The sequence below is a fragment of the Cydia fagiglandana genome, chromosome 14 (genome assembly GCF_963556715.1).
Source record: "Cydia fagiglandana chromosome 14, ilCydFagi1.1, whole genome shotgun sequence".
In the NCBI taxonomy this organism is placed as follows: domain Eukaryota; kingdom Metazoa; phylum Arthropoda; class Insecta; order Lepidoptera; family Tortricidae; genus Cydia; species Cydia fagiglandana.
The window spans coordinates 14,607,332-14,631,273 of record NC_085945.1 but is presented as its reverse complement, the minus strand read 5'-3'; positions in this window follow the sequence as shown (position 1 = coordinate 14,631,273).

Genomic DNA, 23,942 nt, shown 5'->3' with positions numbered 1-23,942 from the left:
GTGGTATGTGTGTGTAACTTGTGCAACATGTCGCCAATAGCGACTAAAAATTCCCGTCGAGTCGTCTAAACAGATCACACCTATATTCATTGCAGCTGTTATCGCGCAATTCCACTGGGCTACATAGACTGTCGAACAATACTCCAACTGCAATAAGACCCACTCGTGCCCAAACTTTGGGGATGAACTCACTGGACAGTTCTCAACTCACTACATTGGTTTCCGTGCAAAATTGACGTAAGTGCTTTTATTTGCAATCTGATAGTTATTCGATATTTCGTAATTGTATAGGTAAGGGTTTTTTATTCGTTATTCACATGGCATTGCAAAGGCGCTGGGCTATGCATATCTGTTCTTAAAATCCAATAAAATTGGTCAAACTGAACCAGTTTTACTGTGGACACAACCCCAGAATGGCAACTACAATGCAACAAAATATTTTGAAGTAATAAATTCTAACTAAAGCAAGCAAGCAAGTAAATTATTTTATATATAGGTAGGTATGTAGACCGGTACTAACTTCTGCCTGCGACTTCGAAGGGATAGGTAACTTCCAGGGATAAGTGACTATCATATGGTCCGTATTTCGAAAAAAATGTACTGAGAGCTTTGTCTCTTCCGTCCGTCGCTGGACATATTAATTAGCAGCAGTTGCATCAGCGTCGCTTCAAAATGTGTCATGAATCAAGACCTTCCGGGTGCGCGACAACTACTACTGCTAAACACCAAAATTGGTGTAGCCGCATGTACTTGTAGCGACGCGACGAAAGCGCGCGCGGAGTGAGCCACGCCTGGCCCCGTAGATAACATGCCAATCGCTAACCTCTCCGTAGCGAACGAAACGCAACTGTCACTGTCACACTAATATGGAAGAATGATAGAGAGATACAAAGCGATTCGATGACGAAGCGATAGCGATCGTCACCTTGGCTAGGCCGCCTGCTCACACATGTGCATGACCTCAGTACCGAAAGAGACAAACTTTCCGGATGCTGAACGTAACAGAGAAACACAATCGGAACTCCGAAACAGTTCATTGTGCACACTGAACTTCCAATGATGAAAGTTAGTATGTAATTAGTGTTCGTAACGTAACGTATGCTAAGATCGTATACAACGACATTATTTACGTCCACCCAATGAAGTTAAAAACCTGCATAATAATCAAACAAAAGTCAATTTTTTTATGTTTCTTTGGCTTAGCATTTTTAAAGACATGTTTTTTTAACGATTGCACCGAGATCTGCGTAAAGCTTTGCGCGTTTAACCTGATTTGTAGCAAAGCATGCTTAAAAATTCCCCGTAGAACCGATGGCCATTGGGGCGGAAAGGTTCTCGAGTGGTGACCATGTACCAGAAGGCGCAGCGTGGGTAGACCCCCCACAAGGTGGACTGACGACCTGGTAAAGGTCGCGGGAGTCCGCTGGATGTGGGTGGCCCAAGACCGGTCATTGTGCTATGTCCAGCAGTGGACGTCCTCTGGCTGATATGATGATGATGCTTAAAAATAAAATTATACTTATAGTGTTACTTTTAAGCTAAACTTCACACTAGGCAAAGGGGAAATAATACGGTTGACAGAAAAACATTAGCAGCTAGAGCCACAAATTATTTGTTGTTTGTTAGGAAAACATGCATTTCATGGTCGGAACCGGGATTGCTTATTTTGTATTACTAAACGGCCTCGCTTGCGCTTCAATGTTAACCATCTTTCGAAAACTATGTTCCCAGCTTATAAATGAACCCCCCTTGACCATCTATGTATGCTGGGTATGCAAACCTTGCATGCAGGGGTGGACAACTATCTTTGCAGCATGTATTTTATTAGACCACGTATAACATTGGTCCTGAATACCTATTCCACAAATCACAATCAGTAATTCAGCCTCAGTTATACGGATAAATATAACTTCGCTCCCTTTGTCTCCAAGGAGCCACGAACAGCTAATTTAATTATGCGTTTGAAATCTCAAACTTGCGATACCTGTCGCACGTAATAACCGACCGGAACCACGGCAGTTCTCTTTGAGATATACTATGGCAGCTATTTACTAAACTTATGTACTGATTAACCTGGAATTCAGGCTATACTTCTTATGAGTAAGATTTCATTTGGCACTTTAGGTAGGTACAATACAATACAATACAATAAGTACAAATACTCTTTATTGAAAACAATACAGGAAGAAGAGGTTAAACAACAGGCGGTCTTATCGCTAAAAAGCGATCTCTTCCAGACAACCTACCTACCTAAGGAAACCCTAACCTACCTAAGGTACCTAAGGAAATAATGACGATATATCACTAAATACTTCAAAAACTTTACCGGTACACTCTATTATCCTAAAAAGTAACAAGGTATTATGAGGGAGAGCATGGATAGCAGAGCGGTAAGGCATTTGGGTCCTCCACGCTGGAGGTTATGGGTTCGAGGCCCGGACCGTACCAATAAATTGTTTGGAATTTGTTTACGAAATATCAGAACTAGTTGAATTGGATAATATTCGTTAAAATAAAACATAAGTAAACGGGAATAATTCAAACAAGACCAAGTTTGTAGTTATCAGGTACATATTTGGAACTTTTGGAAGGTCAGATGACTCAGATGTCAGTAGTTTTGTTAAACTTAGCATCGGTGGTAGTAACCGCAAAAGATTTTGAATTTATTCTACAGGTAAATGTAACATCGATTCCACTCCATAAGCCATTTTTTATCATACCCAACCTTGTAACAGTACACTTTCAGTCCAAGGAACCCATTTATCTCAAAACTCATCTCTTAAATCAACAGCCTCGGATTCTGACAGTAGCGTCACACCTTTGACACTGTCATTTGTCAGTCGTAACTGGCAAAAAATGGCCGGTCGCGGGTGAAAAACGGGCGGGCACGCCAGACGCCGTGACTGCCGTGCGGGAATGTCTCGAATTCACAGCGTTGCCATAGTGGTACCCGAAGTACAGCAGGATGGATGTGGTAGCACAGAATAACTAATAGTACTACCGTACAGGAAATTCACTCCTTCACAAAAGTCAGATTTAGGTACAAAATTATACCTATACTCGCCGCCTGTAGCAAAAATTAAACTTATAACCGCGCACGAACCGTGAATCTCCTTTGCGCGAGCGCCACGTGACACGACGATCGTGCGGTTGAGCGGCAGCCCACTGCCATACGCCTGCCCTGCCCGGGAGGCCAGCCGGCCAAATGTAAAATCTAAACTGCGCCTAGTGACACCTCCCTGGTGGTAGGCAAAAAAAAAATGTGCATGTGAAGTCTTATTCTTCGCGTTATCCCGGCATTTTATCACGGCTCATGGGAGCCTGGGGTCCGCTTGACAGCTAATCCCATTATTTAACGTAAGCACTAGGTTTTGCGGAAGTGACTGCCATTTATCATCTTTGGCCTTATTTCCTCACGGTGTTTTCCTTCACCAAAAAGCAACTGGTACCTAAATATCGAATGATAATTCGTAACATAAGTTCAAGTTAAGTTTCATTTTCGTACATAAGTTCCGAAAATCTCATTGGTATAAGCGGGATTTGAACCCGCGACTTCCGGATTGAAAGACGCACGCTCTTACCACTAGGCCACAGAATAAATAATAGTACTAAGTACAGAAGACTCAATCTCTAACAAATTCTCTTATGGCAAACCCCAAAATTGGGGCCGAACGGATGTACTTTTAGCTACCTGTAGAAAAGCGACGAAATCGCGGAGTGAGCCACGCTTGACTAGGCCACCAGCGCTTCCATTTCAAATCAAAATTGCATTTGTCTTGGCATGTTTTGTTGCCTGGGTGGCTAGTAAATAAGTGGACATTTCTTACGTTTCCTTTGTAAACATTTGATCCCTCTAAGTATCCTGACGCTATGTGACCTTCTTATCACCAGGCAGTAGTTTGACAGTTGATGTATACATACGTAATATGTACTTAGTGATATTTATGAATAGACATAGAGATTTTTCTAGCACGAACGAGCCAATGCTAATAGTGACTTCCTTTCGATACTTAGTTTATTCTTGTTTATTTATTTCCAAATGTGGCCTTTGTATATGAAACTTATAAAATAGGTATCGATAAACTAAATATCGGAAGGAAGTCACTAGCTTTGCCTCGTACGTGCTAGAAAAATTTATATTCATGACGATGCTAGAAGTTAAGACGCTATAGCTGGCCTACTGTATTTTCTCCAGACGCCCGCGACGGATGTTGGCTGCTTGTCGGACTATGACTGCGATTTTTCATTGGTGAATTTTTTATGCTCTCTCCTGGATTACTTGTAATAATTTTATGGACATTTTTCCTTGATTTTTGACTGTAGAAGCATGAAATTTGTATATATGGATATAAAATTAAATAAAAATACGCTTATTACCAAAATACAATAAAATTGGTGCACATAATTTGTATTAATTAAGTACATTATCTATTAGTACCTATTTGGTAAAGAGTAAGTACATATGCTATATATATATATATATATATATATATATATATATATATATATATATATATATGTGTGTGTGTGTATATGACATATGCTAGGTGATTCCCAGCATTGATTTTCCCACTAATCTCTTTGACAGGGTTTAGATCGTAACTCTACGACTCCTTAGATAATTCCAAACAGGTCGTTTTTAGGGTTCCGTACCCAAAGAGTAAAACGGGACCCTATTACTAAGACTCCGCTGTCCGTCTGTCCGTCCGTCCGTCCGTCTGTCACCACGCTGTATTTCATAAACCGTGATAGTTAGACAGTTGAAATTTTCACAGATGATGTATTTCTGTTGCCGCTATAACAACAAATACTAAAAAGTACGGAACCCTCGGTGGGCGAGTCCGACTCGCACTTGTCCGGTTTTTACTTAAAACATAAGTATTAAAGTTACCTAGTGATTAGAGCTTAACAATGTTGTAAAACTCCAATTTTCACTACGGAATTCTAAAAAGGACCGTTTTCTCACTTTGCTTAAATAAAGTACCAAAAATATGTCATTGCCAGTCATCCATAAATTACGTCGGAATGTAGGTAGGATAATAACAATATCAGCGAGTCAGAACGGAATAAATCGATTCCAAAGAGTATGCAAAGCAAAGTGGCATTCATAGGTATTCATTTGGAAAGTTTTATACCTAATCGTATAAACTAAATAAAGGCATAGTGTAAAAAGTAACAGTGGACAGTATGTTTGCGTAAATGCCAATACCACACAAAAACACAGTAGGGCTGTCACTTATGTAACTAGCAAGTTTTACTATCAGAAAACTTGGCTTAACACATCATCAAGGGTCAGCATAAGCTACGCGCTACGAGCGTAGCCCGCCTAGCAGGTAACATACTCGTAAATAAAATTTCTGCAGCGATTTTGATAGCCCACGCAGTGCAAGCGTTATTTTAAACGTCAAACTTCTATGAAATTATGACGTATAAATAACACTTGCTTGGCTATCAAAATCGCTGCACTTTTCTAGGTCTAACTCTAGTGTCATGTCTACATTTCAGTCATTTCATCGCTCCCAAATCCGAGCGGCGGTGTAATTAAATTGCTAAATGATTGGCCCATCGGGTATAATTGTACGCGTAATTGTGCTCTGCTTTTTAATGCACAGATTAGGATTAGTCAGCTTTATGGCCTGGAAATGGATTGCCTATGTCCGGTAGGTAATAAGCATGGATTACTCTGCCATATTTACAAGCGTGTTTTTTCGGAAACGTTCGTATTTGTCATGCTAAACTGACACTGACAGAAATAACAAAACACGTTCATGTGTTTCTGATGTGAAACTACTGTATAAGTAAGGAAGTTACGCAGACGTTAACGAATATGTCAGTTTAACACTGCTAAGGCAATCGTGGTAAAGCTACTGGTGAAAAATGTAGGAAGCTATTTTTATTGACATTTTGAACAAAAATATGCATCCAATATTTCAAGAGAAGTTGCGAGAGTAAAAAACAAATTTACAGGTGGTGTCAATTACTGCATTATGCATTATTTTTAGGGTTCCGTACCCAAAGGGTAAAACGGGACCCTATTACTAAGACTTCGCTGTCCGTCCGTCCGTCCGTCCGTCCGTCTGTCACCAGGCTGTATCTCACGAACCGTGATAGCTAGACAGTTGAAATTTTCACAGATGATGTATTTCTGTTGCCGCTATAACAACAAATACTAAAAACAGAATAAAATAAAGATTTAAATGGGGCTCCCATACAACAAACGTGATTTTTGACCAAAGTTAAGCAACGTCGGGAGTGGTCAGTATTTGGATGGGTGACCGTTTTTTTTTGTTTTTTTTTGCATTATGGTACGGAACCCTTCGTGCGCGAGTCCGACTCGCACTTGCCCGGTTTTTGTCTTATATTTACTAAATTACCTCAACCAATCAGGCGCAACCTAAACTCGTTTTAAACCCGATCCGTGGCGCCGACAGGCCTCACTCGCGCATCATCGTCGTAATAAGTAGGAAATATTTTTATTGACATTTTGAACAACATTTATTTAGTATTTCAATCTCACGGCAACAGTAAAACCAAATTTTATTCAGACAGTGTCAGTTACTGCATTTTGCATTATTTTTCTCTTATATTTACTAAATTAACTCAACCAATCAGGCGCGACCTAAACCCGTTTTAAACCCGATCCGTGGCGCCGACAGGCCTCACTCGCGCATCATCGTCGTAATAAGTAGGAAATATTTTTATTGACATTTTGAACAAAATTCATTTAGTATTTCAATCTTACGGCAACAGTAAAACCAAATTTTATTCAGACAGTGTCAGTTACTGCATTTTGCATTATTTTTCTCTTATATTTACTAAATTAACTCAACCAATCAGGCGCGACTAAACCCGTTTTAAACCCGATCCGTGGCGCCGACAGGCCTCACTCGCGCATCGCCGGCAACCGGCTTAAAAACGTTCACGCTCAAACTAATTGAGCCAATTTCGACAGTTGAGTGCGTATGCGAGATCAAGGGAAACATTCAAAGCTCACACACCGTTGTTTATGAGTTTCGAATGTTTATACACACACACGATTGAATTGCGAATTTGACACGATTGACGTCACGATGCGGGGCAAAATTTGTGATAGAGTTGGATAAAGTTCGTTGGGAAAAGGAGCATGTAGGGGCCGTGTCGTACCAGCCGGCCTAGCCAAGGTTACAATCGTTATCGCTTCGACAACGAAACGCTTTGTATCTCTATCACTCTTCCATATTAGTGCGACAGTGACAGTTGCGTTTCGATCGCTATGAAGCGTAAGCGATTGGCATTTTGGCTACGCGGCCAGAACACTAAAGGCAGGCGTGGCTCACTCCACGATTTCGTGGCTTTGCTACAAGTAGCTAAAAGTTCCACCCCAATTTTGGGGAAAGCCATAAGCCGCGCGTGGCGCTGTCGCCACCTAGCGGCCATATCTGTGCTAATCATAACAGACGCGTTTTGTTAGAGAGTGTCTTCTGTACCTAGTACCATTATTTATTCTGTGCTAAAGGTTTGGACCGACCATGGTGGAGACAAACTTCATCACGCTGCACCGACAAGAGCCCAGTTCTTAAGTTGAGGAAGAGTTGGATGTTATAGAGGATCCGACGTATTGGCTCCCTGTAACACTTACGTACGAATTTTCAAGTACGACAGAGACGCAACACGTCGAACGTGGTTCGCGGTAGGCCCTCAGAGAGTATGGTTTTCTTTCATCATTGAGTTGTCCCGTTTTTTTGCCGTGGCTCATGGGAGCCTGCATGGGATCCGCTTGGCTACTAATCCTAAGAATTGGTAAGCACTAGTTTATACGAAAACGACCGTCATCCGACCTTCCAATCCAGAGAGGATACCTACTTAAATTACAACAAAATAATCCTTTATACCTTAAAAACAAACCGAAACGAAGTCACTTTTAGATAAACATCACCAAAGGCACCAATTAGTAATGGACCCGTGTCGGATTCAGGAAAAAGGGCACAAGTGCGGGTTTAGAATTCCTCCTGTAATTGCTTCGCGTTTAGCGAGACAAAGAATAGATAGGGACAGAAGACTATCGGTAAAACTAACCAAAAAGTTCGCCAGCATGGAAGTTAATTGTGACAACAAGTATGAGCCCCGGATTGAGACGGTTATTTTGGTTATTCCGGTTTCTTCAAACATATCACTTCACATAAATAAATAAAAACTATTGTATGTATGTATCTCCTTCCTCGGGAGACTCGGGACTCAAACTACTTCCATATCAAATTTCATCTCGGTCAGTAGTTTACCGTGAAGAGGTAACAGACGGATAAAGTTACACATTTATATAGTAGGAATAATGTTAGAACGTCGTTTAACTAGCTATAGGTAATATAATGATTCAAGGCAGCATTGGTAAACCGACACAACATTGCCCCATCTGTGCATTTCATTTAATCTTTACCCAATCGAAGGTTTGTTCCTTAGCCTTTTGTTTCTATCATAAAATAATCAAAGAGAGCAAACCCGACAGCCAACCCTTTGAAGGCGCTCATTAAACAAATGTTTCATTTAGTTTTACCAGTGTAACTCTTGTTACAATTTGCGGTAGAAACTTAAGATTTTACAGATTTACTACTGTTGCTGGAGCCAGCAGCATTAGGCAGTGTTGTCGATATTTACACACCGGAAAATGGGTTCAATGTCATGAAATTATGCGACGGATTAAACATCTAATCGCGACAGCAAAGCGGCAACGATAGGAACACAATTTACCAAGGAAATTGATATCCCGCGGCTGCAAAGTTGCACTAGCGACGCTGCAAAACTACCGCTGCTTCAGTCGCCATCCAAATTTAATCTTAAAATTGGAAATAACATTTTGCAACTTCCGTAAAATATTATTTGTCTATATAAGTCCCACTACTAGACGCAGGCCTCCTTCCATGCGCGAGAGGGCTTGGGCTATAGTCCCCACGCTAGCCCAATGCGGATTGGGAACTTCACATACACTTTTGAATTTCCTCGCAGATGTATGCAGGTTTCCTCACGATGTTTTCCTTCACCGAAAAGCTAGACATAAATATCAAATGATATTTCGTACATAAATTCCGAAAAACTCATTGGTACGAGCCAGGATTTGGCCCCGCGACCTCCGGATTGAAATGAGCGACATGTTATTGTAAGAACCTAATCAAACTGTAAAAATAGAACGTAAACGTCACACTAGAACGTTACAACCTGAATTAGCAAGGAACACGATACAATAATCACCGGAACGAACTAGAGCTAATGAGTTTTCCAAAGGGGTTTTTCTTTTGCTCCTTTCAAGACCTTCTGAGCTTGCGTAAGATCTTAAGGTCTATAATATGACAGTTATTATTGGTTTTGGTCAACTGTGATTTAAAATAAGTCAGAAAGAATCCTAATTATTTGTTTTACCCAGGTCTGATTTGGATCCCTAGTTTTTGACACTTAATCCCAATAAAATTTAATTCATTTAAACTGTCTTAAAGACTATGTTTGAGAGCGGAAAGGAATCGTGGAGTCTTGAGTCTCAGAGCAGTCACGAGTAGAGCGCGCCCTAAAAATAATTGATATAGGTATACCTACCTACCGCCGACTCAAGTATCATGTACCTGCTAAGTATCGTTGTTTTGTATCATGTATGTCATAAACAATTTTCGATGGACACAGCAGTGTTAGCTACGAATTACATTGTCGAGGACATGTCGCTAACTTTCTAAGTGCCGGCTCGGCCCTTATCGGACAATGGCGATCGTTCGTCACTAGCACACCAGTATATGCGATCTCAGGATAAAGTGGTAGGTATTTAGAATCATCATAGCAGTGTATGTGACTGCTGCATAATGAAAGGTACTAAAATACGAGTGTGGATTTATGAAAAGAGCTGAATGCGAGTTTTATAAAAACATCACACGAGTGTTTTAATGCCTAATATGTAGGTACTAGTTATACACACATATTGTATAGGTAAACTCTCTATTATGTGCTTAGAAACCGGATGTTATGACGGATTTATGTTTTATTATATTTTTTGCATGTATTTTAGTTTTAAGTGACATTTATTGTAAAATTCGTTTTTTCTTTCTTTTTGAGTAGATATGTGACATGAAAGTCAATCACGTACAGGCCCCTATTTCACCAACGTGACAGGTGCGACAATTCGACAAGTATCATTGTTGCTGACGTCATAGGCATCCATGGGCTACGGTTATCGCCTACCATCGGGCGGGCCGTATTCCTGTTTGTCACCATCATTGTATTATTTAAAAAAAAATATAAATAAATAAATTAAATAAATTATAAATTATAAACAAATTTAAAATTATTATGCCTTATGGCATTAAGTCCGCCTTTTGTACTATAAGATTTTTCTTTTGTGCAATAAAGATTAAATAAATAAATAAATAACGACAAAAAACAGGTATTTCTCTTGCGATGTTTATGATGATAATGATGACAATTGTCACAAGATTTCAAAGAACTTTCGGTAATTCTTGACAGCAAATGAGTTCTGTGTCGGAATTTCGTGACAATTGTCGTATTTCTTGTGACAATTGTCAATGTTAGCTTCGCAAAATAAGTACTTATTAACTGGCGATATAGTGGAGGTTTTTTTAATTAACATGTTGGTGGCAAACAACCACACCGCCCGTATGATGGTAAGCGGTTACCGTAGCCTACGGAGGCCTGTGACGTAAGTAACAGTGATGTCGACAATTGTCGGACCTGTCACGTTGGTGAAATAGGGGCCACCCAAAAATATGTTACAAAAAAATTAGAGTAAGTAATAGTTTTCTTACTTACACATCGTTTGTCATTGAAATCTAAAACTGCAATTAATTAACTAAAACGAAGTGTAATATCTTCAACATATTCTCCTTTAGCTTTAATAAACAAACGCAAATGTTTGTTAAAATAACCAAAATATGTCGCAGTAAAACTAAATTCAAGTATTTTCGTATAATTATTATCAAAAAAGTGGCCCGAGACATAATCTGGATGAATACGAGTATATAAATCAAAGTGAAAATATAATACATATAAACGTTGCTTTTTTATCAATCGCGAGGCTACAGTAAAGGATGACTCTCGTTAGACCGGGCCGTGTCCGGGCCGGAGCTTCCGGGGCTTACTATTCTATGACATGACAGGTGATCACGTGATGCTTTCCATAGAAAACGATGCGCCAGAAGCTCCGGCCCGGACACGGCCCGGTCTAACGTGAGTCATCCTTAATACTGGCTTTCCTCAGTCGCGGTGTTATTAGTACATATACTCGACGTGAATAACAGCCAAGTGCAAGGTAACTAGGTTATTGCCCCGCATCCGGCGAGCCTACGAAGTTAGCCCTTTACCATTTTGCCGATCTTATCAAAAAGTATTAGTAGCAAGTCGGTAGGAAGTTAGTTATGGTTTTATTTGAAACAAACATAAGTACATAATAATATGGGTATCGTTAACTAAATAAATAAACTATCAAACTTAAAATCTTAATCGAAACAAAATTTGCATTGGATGGAAAAAGTAAAATAAATACTCAAATCTGCAGCCGACCTTCGATTTCGTTCCAATAGCCTTAGAAACCAGCGGGCCTTGGTGTGCTGATGTTATAAAATTATTAAAAAATTAGGTCTACGCCAGTGGCGGCGCGTCCATAAAAGCCGATTCCCACCGGCTTGCCTATTTTTGGACGTGTGAGCAGAGTTGTAAAGGAAATATGTATGTCAAATTAGCCCCGGCTTGCCTATGAATATGTTTGACGCGCCGCCACTGGTCTACGCCTACGAGAGAAAAGCGGCGACCCCAGGTCTGGCGCATTTTTAATCCAGCGTATTTCGCTAGCCGTGCAAAGGGGAAACGCCAGCAGCGTGCTAGGTACATTTAGCCGGGTACCTATGGCCTAATAGCATGTAATACCCTTAATTTTTACATTTACCTAGTTATAAGTTTGTAAATTTCTGTTCTTATTTGTATTTAATGAAAGTAAAATACATTGTGTGTAAAGCAGGTACAGTCAACTGTAAAAATGTGGGTGTAGCCAACTTATTCAAGAATATGTCCCATAGTTCTTAATTCACTGACATAAGAGCTACTGGGACATATTTTTAGATGATTTGTGCACCTATATTTTCATAGGACGTATGTAGATTCGTTTGTATTTTTATGTCCCAATAAAGTCTCATTTTTTACAGTTGACTTTAACAAATTTCAAAAATTTCTAAATCATAGGTACCCATTCAGCAGTTGTACATCGCGGTTTAACGTGGCAAGACGGCGATCGTTATGGGCACCTTTGCTTCTGGAGGGGTGTGGGTATGGGTTTTGCGTAGTTAGGTTAGATATTAGTTTATTTACATAGGTTAAAAATACTTAAAAATGTTTGATATGCCTAAAATCAAGAGAAAATTCCACATTTTTATTTTTTACTTTAGACAATCTTCACTGTATATCTTTCTTAACTGCAGAATATTTTCTTAGCGACTCTCTGTCCGATTCGAACTTTAAGATACATCAGAGAATAGATCTAGAAACGATATGGATTAGATGTGTCAGTGACAAAAGTGACGTTTTTGTTTGAAGAAATCTAATCCATATCGTTTCTAGATCTATTCTCTGACGTTTTTTAAATTCGGATCGGGCCTTTTGACATCAAAACAAATGCACTAGAGTAAATTTACGAGTAGTATATCTCCTTCCACGCTTTCAATTTTCTCTCCCGCATATTTCACAGGCTAACAAGGCAGAGGGATTGGTTAAAAATTGCCTGCATGTTCGCTATAAATTTCGAGCTTTGGGCTTGCTGCGTTAGATGGACTTCGCGTGTTACTTTGGCTGGGGGGTGTTTTGAGTAAATGTTAATTAAATCTAAACCATAAGGGCGACCGTTTCTTAAACTATATAACTACCTACTTATTTTGGCTCAGCGATCCAAAGAGAATCTTGGCCTCCGAAATGAGAGCATGCCACCTGTCACGATCCTGCGCAACTTCCTGTCAGTTACTGACGCGAAGCTGAAGCTTATCCGCCGTCACACTGTCTTCCCAGCGATACCTGGGCCAACCCACCGGACGGCTACTCAGTCGGTCGTCCTAAGAACGCCCTCTTGACAGCCCATCCTCTCCCATTCTGAGTAGGTCCAGCGAAGACCGAAGACCGAACCAGCGAAGTTTATGCGCTTTCGTTTCACGGACGATATTGGGTTCGGCCACTAACTCCTCGATCTTTCAAGCTACTGTGTCATAATTCTCAATATCGATTTATCAAAATGATACCAAAAACGTATTGATTTCATCTACAGCAGCCACTTGTTTGCAAGCGCGAAGCACTGATACCATATTGAATTTGCGTTGAATTTCCGTTTCTGAATACCCCTGGATACGTTTCATTTCCGGCCCAGCACACAACGGATATTATGGAAATGCAACCGATATCGTCATGGTAGGAGGGGTATTCTGATTTTACAATTTGATTTGATATTGTTAGATTGGGCAATGTAATTGGCGAGATTAAAGCCACAAGACTCCGCTGGCTTGGTCATCTGGAGAGGATGGGAGAGGACCGTGCTACGAGAAGAGCATGCGAGTATGTCGGAATACCCAACTGGCGTAAAGTGGCGCAGAATAGGGCATAGTGGCGCTCTCTTGTGTCTGAGGCCAAGATCCTTATTGGGTCTCTGAGCCAGTGAAGAAGATTGTTAGATTAGATATAGATCCTTTGGAACGATAAAAGTTAGAACGCTAAGCACGAAAAATCCCGCCCACTTGCACAGTGTCATTGACCGCCGGGATCATCGGCGGGACAACAATATATAATTATGCGAGTGCGATAGAGATAGGAGACGGCGGGCGGGTCAAAGTACGAAATTATTCATGCTACGCTAAGTCCTTACTTTAGTAGTGCAACTCACGGACACAGATGATGAACTCGATCACAAAATTCGACGCGAGGCGCTGTGCATTTTGCGTATATGGAATTTGCATGTGAAATACAATAAATAAATACAATACAATACACTAATAAGAGCGAACGATCATTTCCATATCAAATTCATAACAGATTTTTAATTTTAAATAACGCTCTACGACGCCGCGCCGTGGAATCATTTATTTAGTTTTATTTCAGGATGTGGGTATTTGTGTAACGGTCGCCATGTTTCATATTGTTATTTGTTTGTTTTTTTGGACGTTGCATTCATAACCAATTATAAATCCGAATCTGTAAAATGTACTTCTTTACCACCTCGACATAAAAAGCCCTGCAAGCCGATGAAGTCCGGTTCGATTTCCGCCGGACGTCGCGCCTCTACCCGCATCGATAAATATTTAGCCTCCAACATAAATAACTCTAATGGATTCCTTTGCGAAGCCATTTTCAGCTCCGGAATGTAAGATTGGCTAGCTGACGTTTCATAAAAATGTAGACATATTTATAGTAGCCCCTAACGCTGTTTCCCCATAAAATAATTCCGTAGTGCAACTTAGAATATGCATATGCGTAGTATAATAATACCAGTGCCGGATTTAAACATTTGCCGCCCGTAAGCTATGCCGATTTTGCCGCCCCTATCCACCTCGCTTATAGCTTTTTAAAGTACTTTTCAATCAGAGGCCTTTAATTTAATAGTACAACGTACCATAGTCATATTAAAATGCATATAAGGTGATGGCACTATTCTAGATTCAGATTTATATGAGCCGTGTTTGTTAGCCAATGACGATGCGACCTCGTTATATTTGCCTCATCTGATCGGCGACCGGTGGGTACCGCTGGGTTTTGGCCATTGAGAATCAAGGTGAGGCATTGGCAGTCAGGCTGGATAATAGCTAAGGAGTTTTGTCGGGTCTGGCATCGAGTGTTCGACGGACTATGCTATACAAATGGCTTATATTGATGGGCCACAAATAATGTTCCTAAATAAAAACGCAAGCGTAGCGAGCGCTAAATTTTTTCTGTCGAAATAGCCCAATTTGATAGAAAATGGTACATATTTAAGTATTACTGTCAGTCCTCACTTATGATGCTCAGACTTGGTGTTTGACGGAAGCTCAGAAGTCCAAACTCGGGGTTTGACAGAGAGCTATGGAGCGCAGCATATTAATTGTGAAACTAAGGGATCGCATCCAGAACACCACCCTGCACTCTAAAACTCAGATAATAGATGTAGCTCGAAAAGCGGCCAAGCTAAAGTGGGACTGGGCTGCACATTGGAACGAAATGACTGAAAAATGGACATTCGCATTTTTTTAAGGAAACCCTATTTAAAAAATGCTTTTCGGTTGGAAATGATGTAAGGAATAAAAAATGTTATATAATTTTTTTCAAAATAAGGCTTATTTAAAGCAGAAAAAAATAAAACCTGTTCTTTTTGTATGAAACTGAAAAATAGGTATCTTATTATAAGAAAACCGTCACCGATCCCGCTTTCTAACCTTTAGAATATTATTCTCCTACTTAAAAAAAGTAGAAAATAGTAAACAGCTTATCTCGGTAGGTGCCCGTTTTTGTTTTATAGTCCAGTCAAAAGTCAGTACAAAACAACATTTTTCTTAGTGTTTTATTTTTGTATTTTCAATAGTTTAACGGTATATTAATGATAATTTAGTGTAAATACGACATATTTTCACTTTCATATTTGCTCATATTTAAAATTTTCATAATTTTCTCGTACGTATAAATTTTTTTTTTCCTTTGTCAGTTATAAAAATGACAAAAATATGTTGTATTTACACTAAATTATCATTAATATACCGTTAAACTATTGAAAATCAAAAATAAAACACTAAGAAAAATGTTGTTTTGTACTGACATTTGACTGGACTATAAAAAAAACGGGCACCTACCGAGATAAGCTGTTTACTATTTTCTACTGTTTTTAAGTAGGAGAATAATATTCTAAAGGTTAGAAAGCGGGATCGGTAACGGTTTTCTTATAATAAGATACCTATTTTTCAGTTTCATACAAAAAAAGCAGGTTTTATTTTTTTCTGCTTTAAATAAGCCTTATTTTGAAAAAAAATATATAACATTTTTTATTCCTTTCATCATTTTCAACCGAAGAGCATTTTTTTAAATAGGGTTTTCTTAAAAAAATGCGAATGTCCATTTTTCAGTCATTTCGTTCCAATGTGGGCTGGTTATGTCTGCCACAGGCCGAACAACTTGTGGGCCAAGTTAACCACAAAGTGGGTGCCCCACGAGTCAAACGGCGGGATAACTTGGACTCCTTTTTGAGAGACTGGCCAGATGTAGCTCAAAACCGAAACGAGTGGAAGAAGGGGGAGGGCTTTGCCTAGCTTTATTTGTGGCCCATCAATAATGTTCGTAAATAAAAACGCGAGCGTAGCGAGCGCGAAATTTTTTCGGTACAAATAGCTCAATTTGATAGAACATGGTATATTTTTAGCATTCCAAGCTTCAAAATGGAATAGGATCACTTTGTTGTCCGTCCGGCCGTTTATCTGTTTTAATGTAAAGGGTCTTGACATGATAGAGGGCGGCAAAATCGACAAATAAAGCCTGTTATTTTTTACAAATAAATAGGGGAGCGGCAAAATTCTGGTCAACCCTATCTGAACAGCAAATAAAATATTTTTTGACCCAAATTTGCCGCCCCCTAAAATCTGCCGCCCTAGGCTTCAGCCTACTCAGCCTAGTGGTAAATCCGGCACTGAATAATACAACGCAGTTTCATTCGTGTTTAAGTCTCCGATCTTCGCCCCGTAAAAGGGTAGTTTAGAGTATACTTTGGTTGTACATTATATATTATTAACATAAATTAACAGTGTTGTCATATCATTAACATTATATTTCAGAACTACTATAATGTTTTGTAACGAATTCACACAAACGGAATGCTTTTGACAGATTATAATGCACGGGATATCGAATGACTGAAGCGGATTCGTTGGAGCGAATCGTCCGCTATTGTATCATTTGTATCTATTTACCCGACTACGGCAACGCAAAAGGAGGGTTATGATTTTGACCGGTATGTATGTGGGTATGTATGTATGTATGTTCATTTGTTCCCTCAGAACTTCTAAAGTACGCATTATAATTTCACAAACGATATGTCATTCGAATCGTCTTAATCGTCCGCTGGTTATAGGCTATATGAAGTCACAAAAAAATGAACACGGCGCCCTCTAGAGGTCATAAAGTCACGAACCAAAAAAATAAAAATAAGTAATGATGACGTGTTACATATCATTTGAAAGAGCTCAATTAGCACATTTCAAATATATACATATTGTTAGCTTTTGCACCCGGCTTTGCTTACATGAAACCGATAAAACATTAATTTATCGGGTAGGTAATTCGAACTACGAATCTACAAGCGCTATGGATTCTATCCGCGTATTACCCAATTAAGGTGATATAAGAAGATTTTTGCAAAACAAATTGGTTTGGCCACTATATACATGGTGTTTTTTAATGATCTGCAATATTTTATAACGTGAATAGGTATAGAAGTCTGTCAGCCAAAATGTAGGAAACAGCCGTACAAGAGACGTACGAGGCACGCTGTATGTACGAAGCTCGCTGTAGGCGTTCCAAAGCCCCCTCCCCTCCCTCCCACGATATCCCTCCCTCCTCCCTCCTCATACTAAAAGAGTCGGGCGTAGCCCGACGTACGAGGTACGCTGTACGCGTTCCAAAGCCGGGCGCCCTCGGCGCCCTCATACTAAAAGAGTCGGGCGTAGCCCAACGCAGCCCAATAGCAGACAAAGAAACAACACGGTCACATAGACGCTGTAGGTTAGCATTACCAACTACTAGCAAGTTAGAACTTAGGAAAAAAAGCGCGTATTGTATGTGTATTAATATATTCAATAAAATACCAGCTGAAATAAAGATATTGCCTACTAAGGATTTCAAAAAGACATTGTATAAAATATTAATTGACAATTGTTTTTACAGTATAAACGAATTTTTATTGCATACGTTTTAAGATGTTAATTGACATCTGAAGATCTTTTGTAATTATCCTATTTAATGATTTTTTTTTATATACTTAATTTTCATTTTCATTTCAGTATTTTTGTGTTATAAATATTGTTAATTGATGCTAAATTATAATTAATCTTGTAAATATAATATAATGAACTTTAAGTGACAGAGTGATCTAATCACTGACAACTGTTTTCACACGTCTGCCTAGACTGAATGTATCACGGGACGCAATGCTTGTAATTTAAGATCTTATATTACCATATGTTCATTGTGAATTGTGAATAAACGATAAACGATAAACGATAAACGATAAACGTACGAGGTACGCTGCACGCGTACCAAAGCCGGGCGCCGAAGGCGCCCTCATACTAAAAGAGCCGGGCGTAGCCCGACGTACAAGGCACGCTGTACGCATTCTAAAGCCGGGCGCCGAAAGCGCCTCCATGCCAAAGGATGGCGCAGCCCGATATATGCGGCGCTCTGCGTGCATTTCTGTACTGAGGACGCCCTCGCAAAAGTAAAGTAACTTTAAATATTTAGTAACTAAGTCTTGACCCCAAAATTAATTAAATAAAAAATAAGACTACTGCAAATCGCGCTCTAAAAAGTATGAAACAAGATAGAATTCTTATCTGAAATTATTAAACAGGAAATATTATAAATGTTATCTTTTTTTCGATAAAAAAATACAACGTAATATAATTTACATTTTTTTTTTATATACAGAGATTCAGAGGATAGCCGTGGTCGTATGCCACTTTACTTTAAAGTTTATAATCGTGGCATACGACCACGGAAATCCTTTGAATATGTAAAAAATGTAGTAAATTATATTACGTTGTATTTTTTTATCAAAAAAAAGATAACATTTATAATATTTCCTGTTTAATAATTTCAGATAAGAATTCTATCTTGTTTCATACTTTTTAGAGCGCGATTTGCAGTAGTCCGGTTTTAGTTTTTGAACTTATTTCAATCTGAATTTCACCGACCAGCAGTACGGATATAATAAATAAATAAATAAATATTATAGGACATTTTTACACAAATTGACTAAGCCCCTCGTTAAGCTCAAGAAGGCTTGTGTTGTGGGTACTCAGACAACGATATATATGATATATAAATACTTAAATACATAGAAAACAACCATGACTCAGGAACAAATATCAGTATCATCATACAAATAAATGCCCTTACCAGGATTCGAACCCGGGACCATCGGCTTCATAGGCAGGGTTACTACCCACTAGGCCAGAGCGGTCGTCTAAATCGTCGGATATGATGGTCGTATTTGTCTACGTGACAGCGTGATAAAACGGTGTCCGTCTCTTTCTATCCCGCAGAGTTAAAAAGTGACAGTTGTTTTATCACGTGGATAAATGTGGATAAAGCGATCCATAATAGGCTTGATTGTTTCCCGCTGCGAAGTCAATGAGTGAAGTCAATTTGATACATTTTATATCCGAAAGTGACGTTTTTGAAAAGCATTGTTCTGTGTCCCTCAGATTGCTCATTTCATGCGAAATTGATGACAGCCATATATATATATATTTTTAATTTTCTTAATCATATTTTCACGCGCAATACGATTGTTACCGATATTACCTACGCGTTTTTCCGCTGTGTAGCGAAAAGCGCCTACAAATGGAGAACCCGCCAGGGGTAGCTGTTAGTGAATGTGTTCTATCAAATACTTTTAATATATTGTATGTACATACATATTATTAAATTATATGTTTTATTAAAAAGACAATACCATTACCTACTCCAAAATTCATCACACATCGTCATTTCTATTAATCCATCCAATAAAGTCCTAATAAGCACAAAAATCTCTTTCAAACTCCCATATTAAATTCCCGTTCCTGTCAGAACATCCCCAATCTACAGCTAGACGGCACGGAGTAGTGTGAAAATTAAAAAGATAAAAAATGAATCCAGATTCCCGGTTGATTCAGACGACGAGATGAAAATTGGATTTGCCCCTGATTGGTTTTTTATTTACTTAAGACAAGAAAAATTCTCCAGGCGACGTCTTTATAAATGATTTACTGGGACCCCTTCGTAACTGTGAACGCTGGAACTCTATAGTCGATTTCACAAGCATACTATCCCTTTTTCTCTATGGTTTTGAATGAAGAGTGGGAATAGGACAGGGTTAGATGGTTTCGATGGCCGCTTTGGCTAGGATAAACTCAAGACTGATTAACGAATGGGTTTTAGAGTGATCAAATAAAAGTTGGAGCTGTGAGATAAAAGAGCCTCGGAAGACGTTGTCAGTATTACAATCCACTCCAGTGGAATAATGTAGGTATTTAAGTTAACTTTTTTAACTTGGTTAACGTAGGTAAGTTGAACGCGTTAATAAATATGATAAAATCGTTATTTGTATCATACTTACTGCTGAGCAAAAACATCTCTTCTGACGCGAACGTCGTGACAAATCACGATTACAACTTAAAGCAAAAAAAAATGATCAATTAATTAAATAAGTTTTTAGTTGCATTAGGGATGAAGATGGAAACTTACTGGCACTTAACTGGTCGGACTCGAATATGACGGAACATGTAGATTATTATTTATTTTGTGGTGTCGTAGTTAGGTACCTACATAACATAAAAACATCATTACCTACACACTACAAGGTTCTTACATTCATCTTTGAACACACCCAGTCAGCTGGCTGGCGGAATATTTCGACATTCCGAGGTTTTTCCGATTATCGATAGTTTTTTCCTTGATATTTGTTCCTAGTTGATATTTGTTCTAATTTAAGTGAATTTAGGTATAGGCATAGTTCAGGTACATTCATACAACCTACCTCACATTGAGTTAAGGATGTCTTACGCCAGACCGAGCCGAGCCCGGGCCAATGCATCCGATACGGCATTTTCTATGACGGCAGATCGGTGATCACGTGGTGCTTTCCATAGAAAACGAAGAGCCGGAAGCTCCGGCCCGGCCCCGGCGCGGTCCAGCGTAAGTCATCCTTAAGCATAGTTCAGGTACATTCATGTTCATGTTTTAAGTTTATAAGTTAAATAAAACATGAGCAGTTTCGAGGTATACTTAAATACAACCTACCTCCATGTGTTAAACACAAAAAATATCTGCATAAAAATCTGCGCGTAACTCCGCAAATGACCCGGTCTCTAGGGCAAGAGTTGGCAGCACATTTCAATTGAGCGTACCGAAGTGCATTCTGGGGCCACAGTACACTGAACTCAAAAGCTTGTTTACACTTTTTCATTACTGAAGTTATGTTTTAGTGCTACTTCATAAGTACAAGTTAGATTCTGATAAGTAGGAGGAAAGTAGTTTCATTCCTTTCAGGCAGTCAGTTATATTACTTATATTTTAACTTTGCATATTTACAAAACGCGATTAGTGTTGCAAACCTATAGGCGGCTGCGGTGACTGCTTAAGATCAAGCGGGCTGCATGCCTATTTGCCACTGTCTTAATATAAAAAAGTAGTCAGTAGTGACCCTGCCTACGAAGTAGGAGGTCCCGGGTTCATATCCCTCTAGTTATGGATGTTTTCTATGTATATAATTTATATATAACTATACATACTTATATGTATATTTATCGTCGTCTACTACCCAGCACACAAGCCGCATTGAGCTTATTAAAGGCTGATTTAGACGGCGTGCGAACTCGCATGGGATTTTAGTTACATTGCGGACTGTTGGTTACGTCCAATTCAACCGTCCGATCAAAACCCGCAATGTAATGAAACTCGCATGCGAGTTACCGCATCATCTAAATGAGCCCTAAGGGACTACTAGTTCGATCTGCTTAAAATTGTCCTATAATATTTATCATAGTGTATTTAGTAAGTACCTATAACTACCTACCTCTGTCAACATGATATTTCCATCCTTTAATTATTGTTTACAAACTGTCTACTACGCAATGACCCGCGGGATCCCGAACCACGTCGCGTCAAATTTAATAACCATAACTTGCTCTTAAGCCCAAGTCGGGCAAAATGTTTGGACGGGCTGGACCAAACATTTTAAGTGACGTCACAACAGATAAGTGACGTTATTTGAAAATGGCCGATCTAGGCAGAATGATGCTTAAAGGGCTGATTTAGACGATGCGATATGCATGCGCGTTTCATTACATTGCGGGTTTTGATCGGTCGGTTGAATTGGACGTAACCAATAGTCCGCAATGTAACTAAAATCGCATGCGAGTTCGCACGCCGTCTAAATCAGCCCTTACGCTTCATAATTTTATTAATTGATGTGTACAAAGTGCAAAGGGATTTTTTTAAGGACACAATCATCATTCTAGATTTGTACCAATGGCACATAAAGGAAATACCATTTTATTGATATTATATTGTCAGTATAAGTAAAGTAGCTAATTATTTCTTGTTTACCACATAACAACTGGATAAAAAAAAACTTTGATCACTTCGCATCACCAAAGAAACATTTTTTTGTATTTTCATGGTGCAATAAAACTCACATTTAAAAAGTGTCCAATAAATACGAGGTACGAAAAAAAATACGAGGAGCGTATCAATATCAGAAGATTAGCCGTGTTTCAGCAGACCCGTCAAAAGGGCGGAAAATGCGCGTGAATTTGTTGAAAATTTCAGTATATATCTTTCCTACCTCGTATCTCACAAAGTTTTCACGGAAAAACGAACTTTGTTTCATTAACCCCAAGGACGTTATTTGCAAAAAACACTATCGAGAAATACGCGTTTGTGTGAATGGATAGTCGATATTCCCTCGACTTCTGAATTCTATGAATACATTGCGGGCGAATAAAACGTGAGGTTAATCATGGTTTGAATTTGAATATATTTGGTGAGGGATTAAAAGTGTTTTTCGTGGTTCGTTAGCTTGTATGTCTCTTTGTTGGCGTACGTAAGGGTGCATTTTAAAAGCCTTCGTAAATAAAAGTATACCGGGTGTGGCCTGTAATATGAGCAAAAAATTTAATCGTAAGCTGTACTCCTCCTATTGACCAACATTTGTTCAGCGACTTTTAAAAATTACTTGTGGTTTGATTTTTAATACACTTTAAAGTTTATTCTAAGACGCAATGTATTGCGAATTTTGTTATGTTTAAGTCATGACAAGCAACGTCAATCACAATGATAATGACGTGGCGATGGCGTCCATTGAAGAATATACACCGTGAAATTTTAGTGGTTGTTTTCCCGCGGCAGGGCGATTTGCTATCGGTAGTACTTTCGAATTATGATAGACAAACAAATAAATAAACAGTTTTCCAAAAAAAAAAAATTACCTAAACTCGAACAAGCGAAAAACAATAGTAACACACTAAAACTGCAAGTCGACGACAGTTCCCGATATTGTAAACAAATAAACAAATAAACAAGCACATGTTACTTTTTTAAACTGTGTAACAGGCTAGAGTCCTTTACTGTTTGACAACTGAAATTAAAATTTACTTAGACTGTTCCTTCACGATTAACAGTTGAAATAAAACCTTTTTATTAGCTTGATGATTGCCATTACGTTGTGTCAACTTTGGTAAATCGAATAATTACATCCTCTTCGCTTGATATGATAACAGATCCTGTCAATGTCATCACTGCTATTTCTAGTAAAATGGATCGACATTACGAATATTCTAATTCAGAGTACGTCGCGATGGTGCAGCTGTACGCTAGGGCTAACTACGACTCCCACGCCGCCCGGCGACTTTACGCGGAACCGGACCATTTACAGTCGCTGCGTCTTCGGGGGATTTTAAACCCCCAAGTTCCACACGGACGAACAATTGTCGCCGCAACACAGCGGCTGCTTAACCACGGGCAGTTTCAACGCCAGCACAGCATGCACAGGGCAGAGGTGATTGTGTACGTCGTACGTTGAACGTGGCGGATTGCAGTTCGAACAATTATTGCGGTATCGGGAAGTTTAAGTGTTTGTTTAAGTTTTTGATCATTAAAAGCTTGATCTTAACTTGTTATGTTTACTTTTAAGGATCTGCAAACTAACTGCACGTAAAATGTGTGAAGGA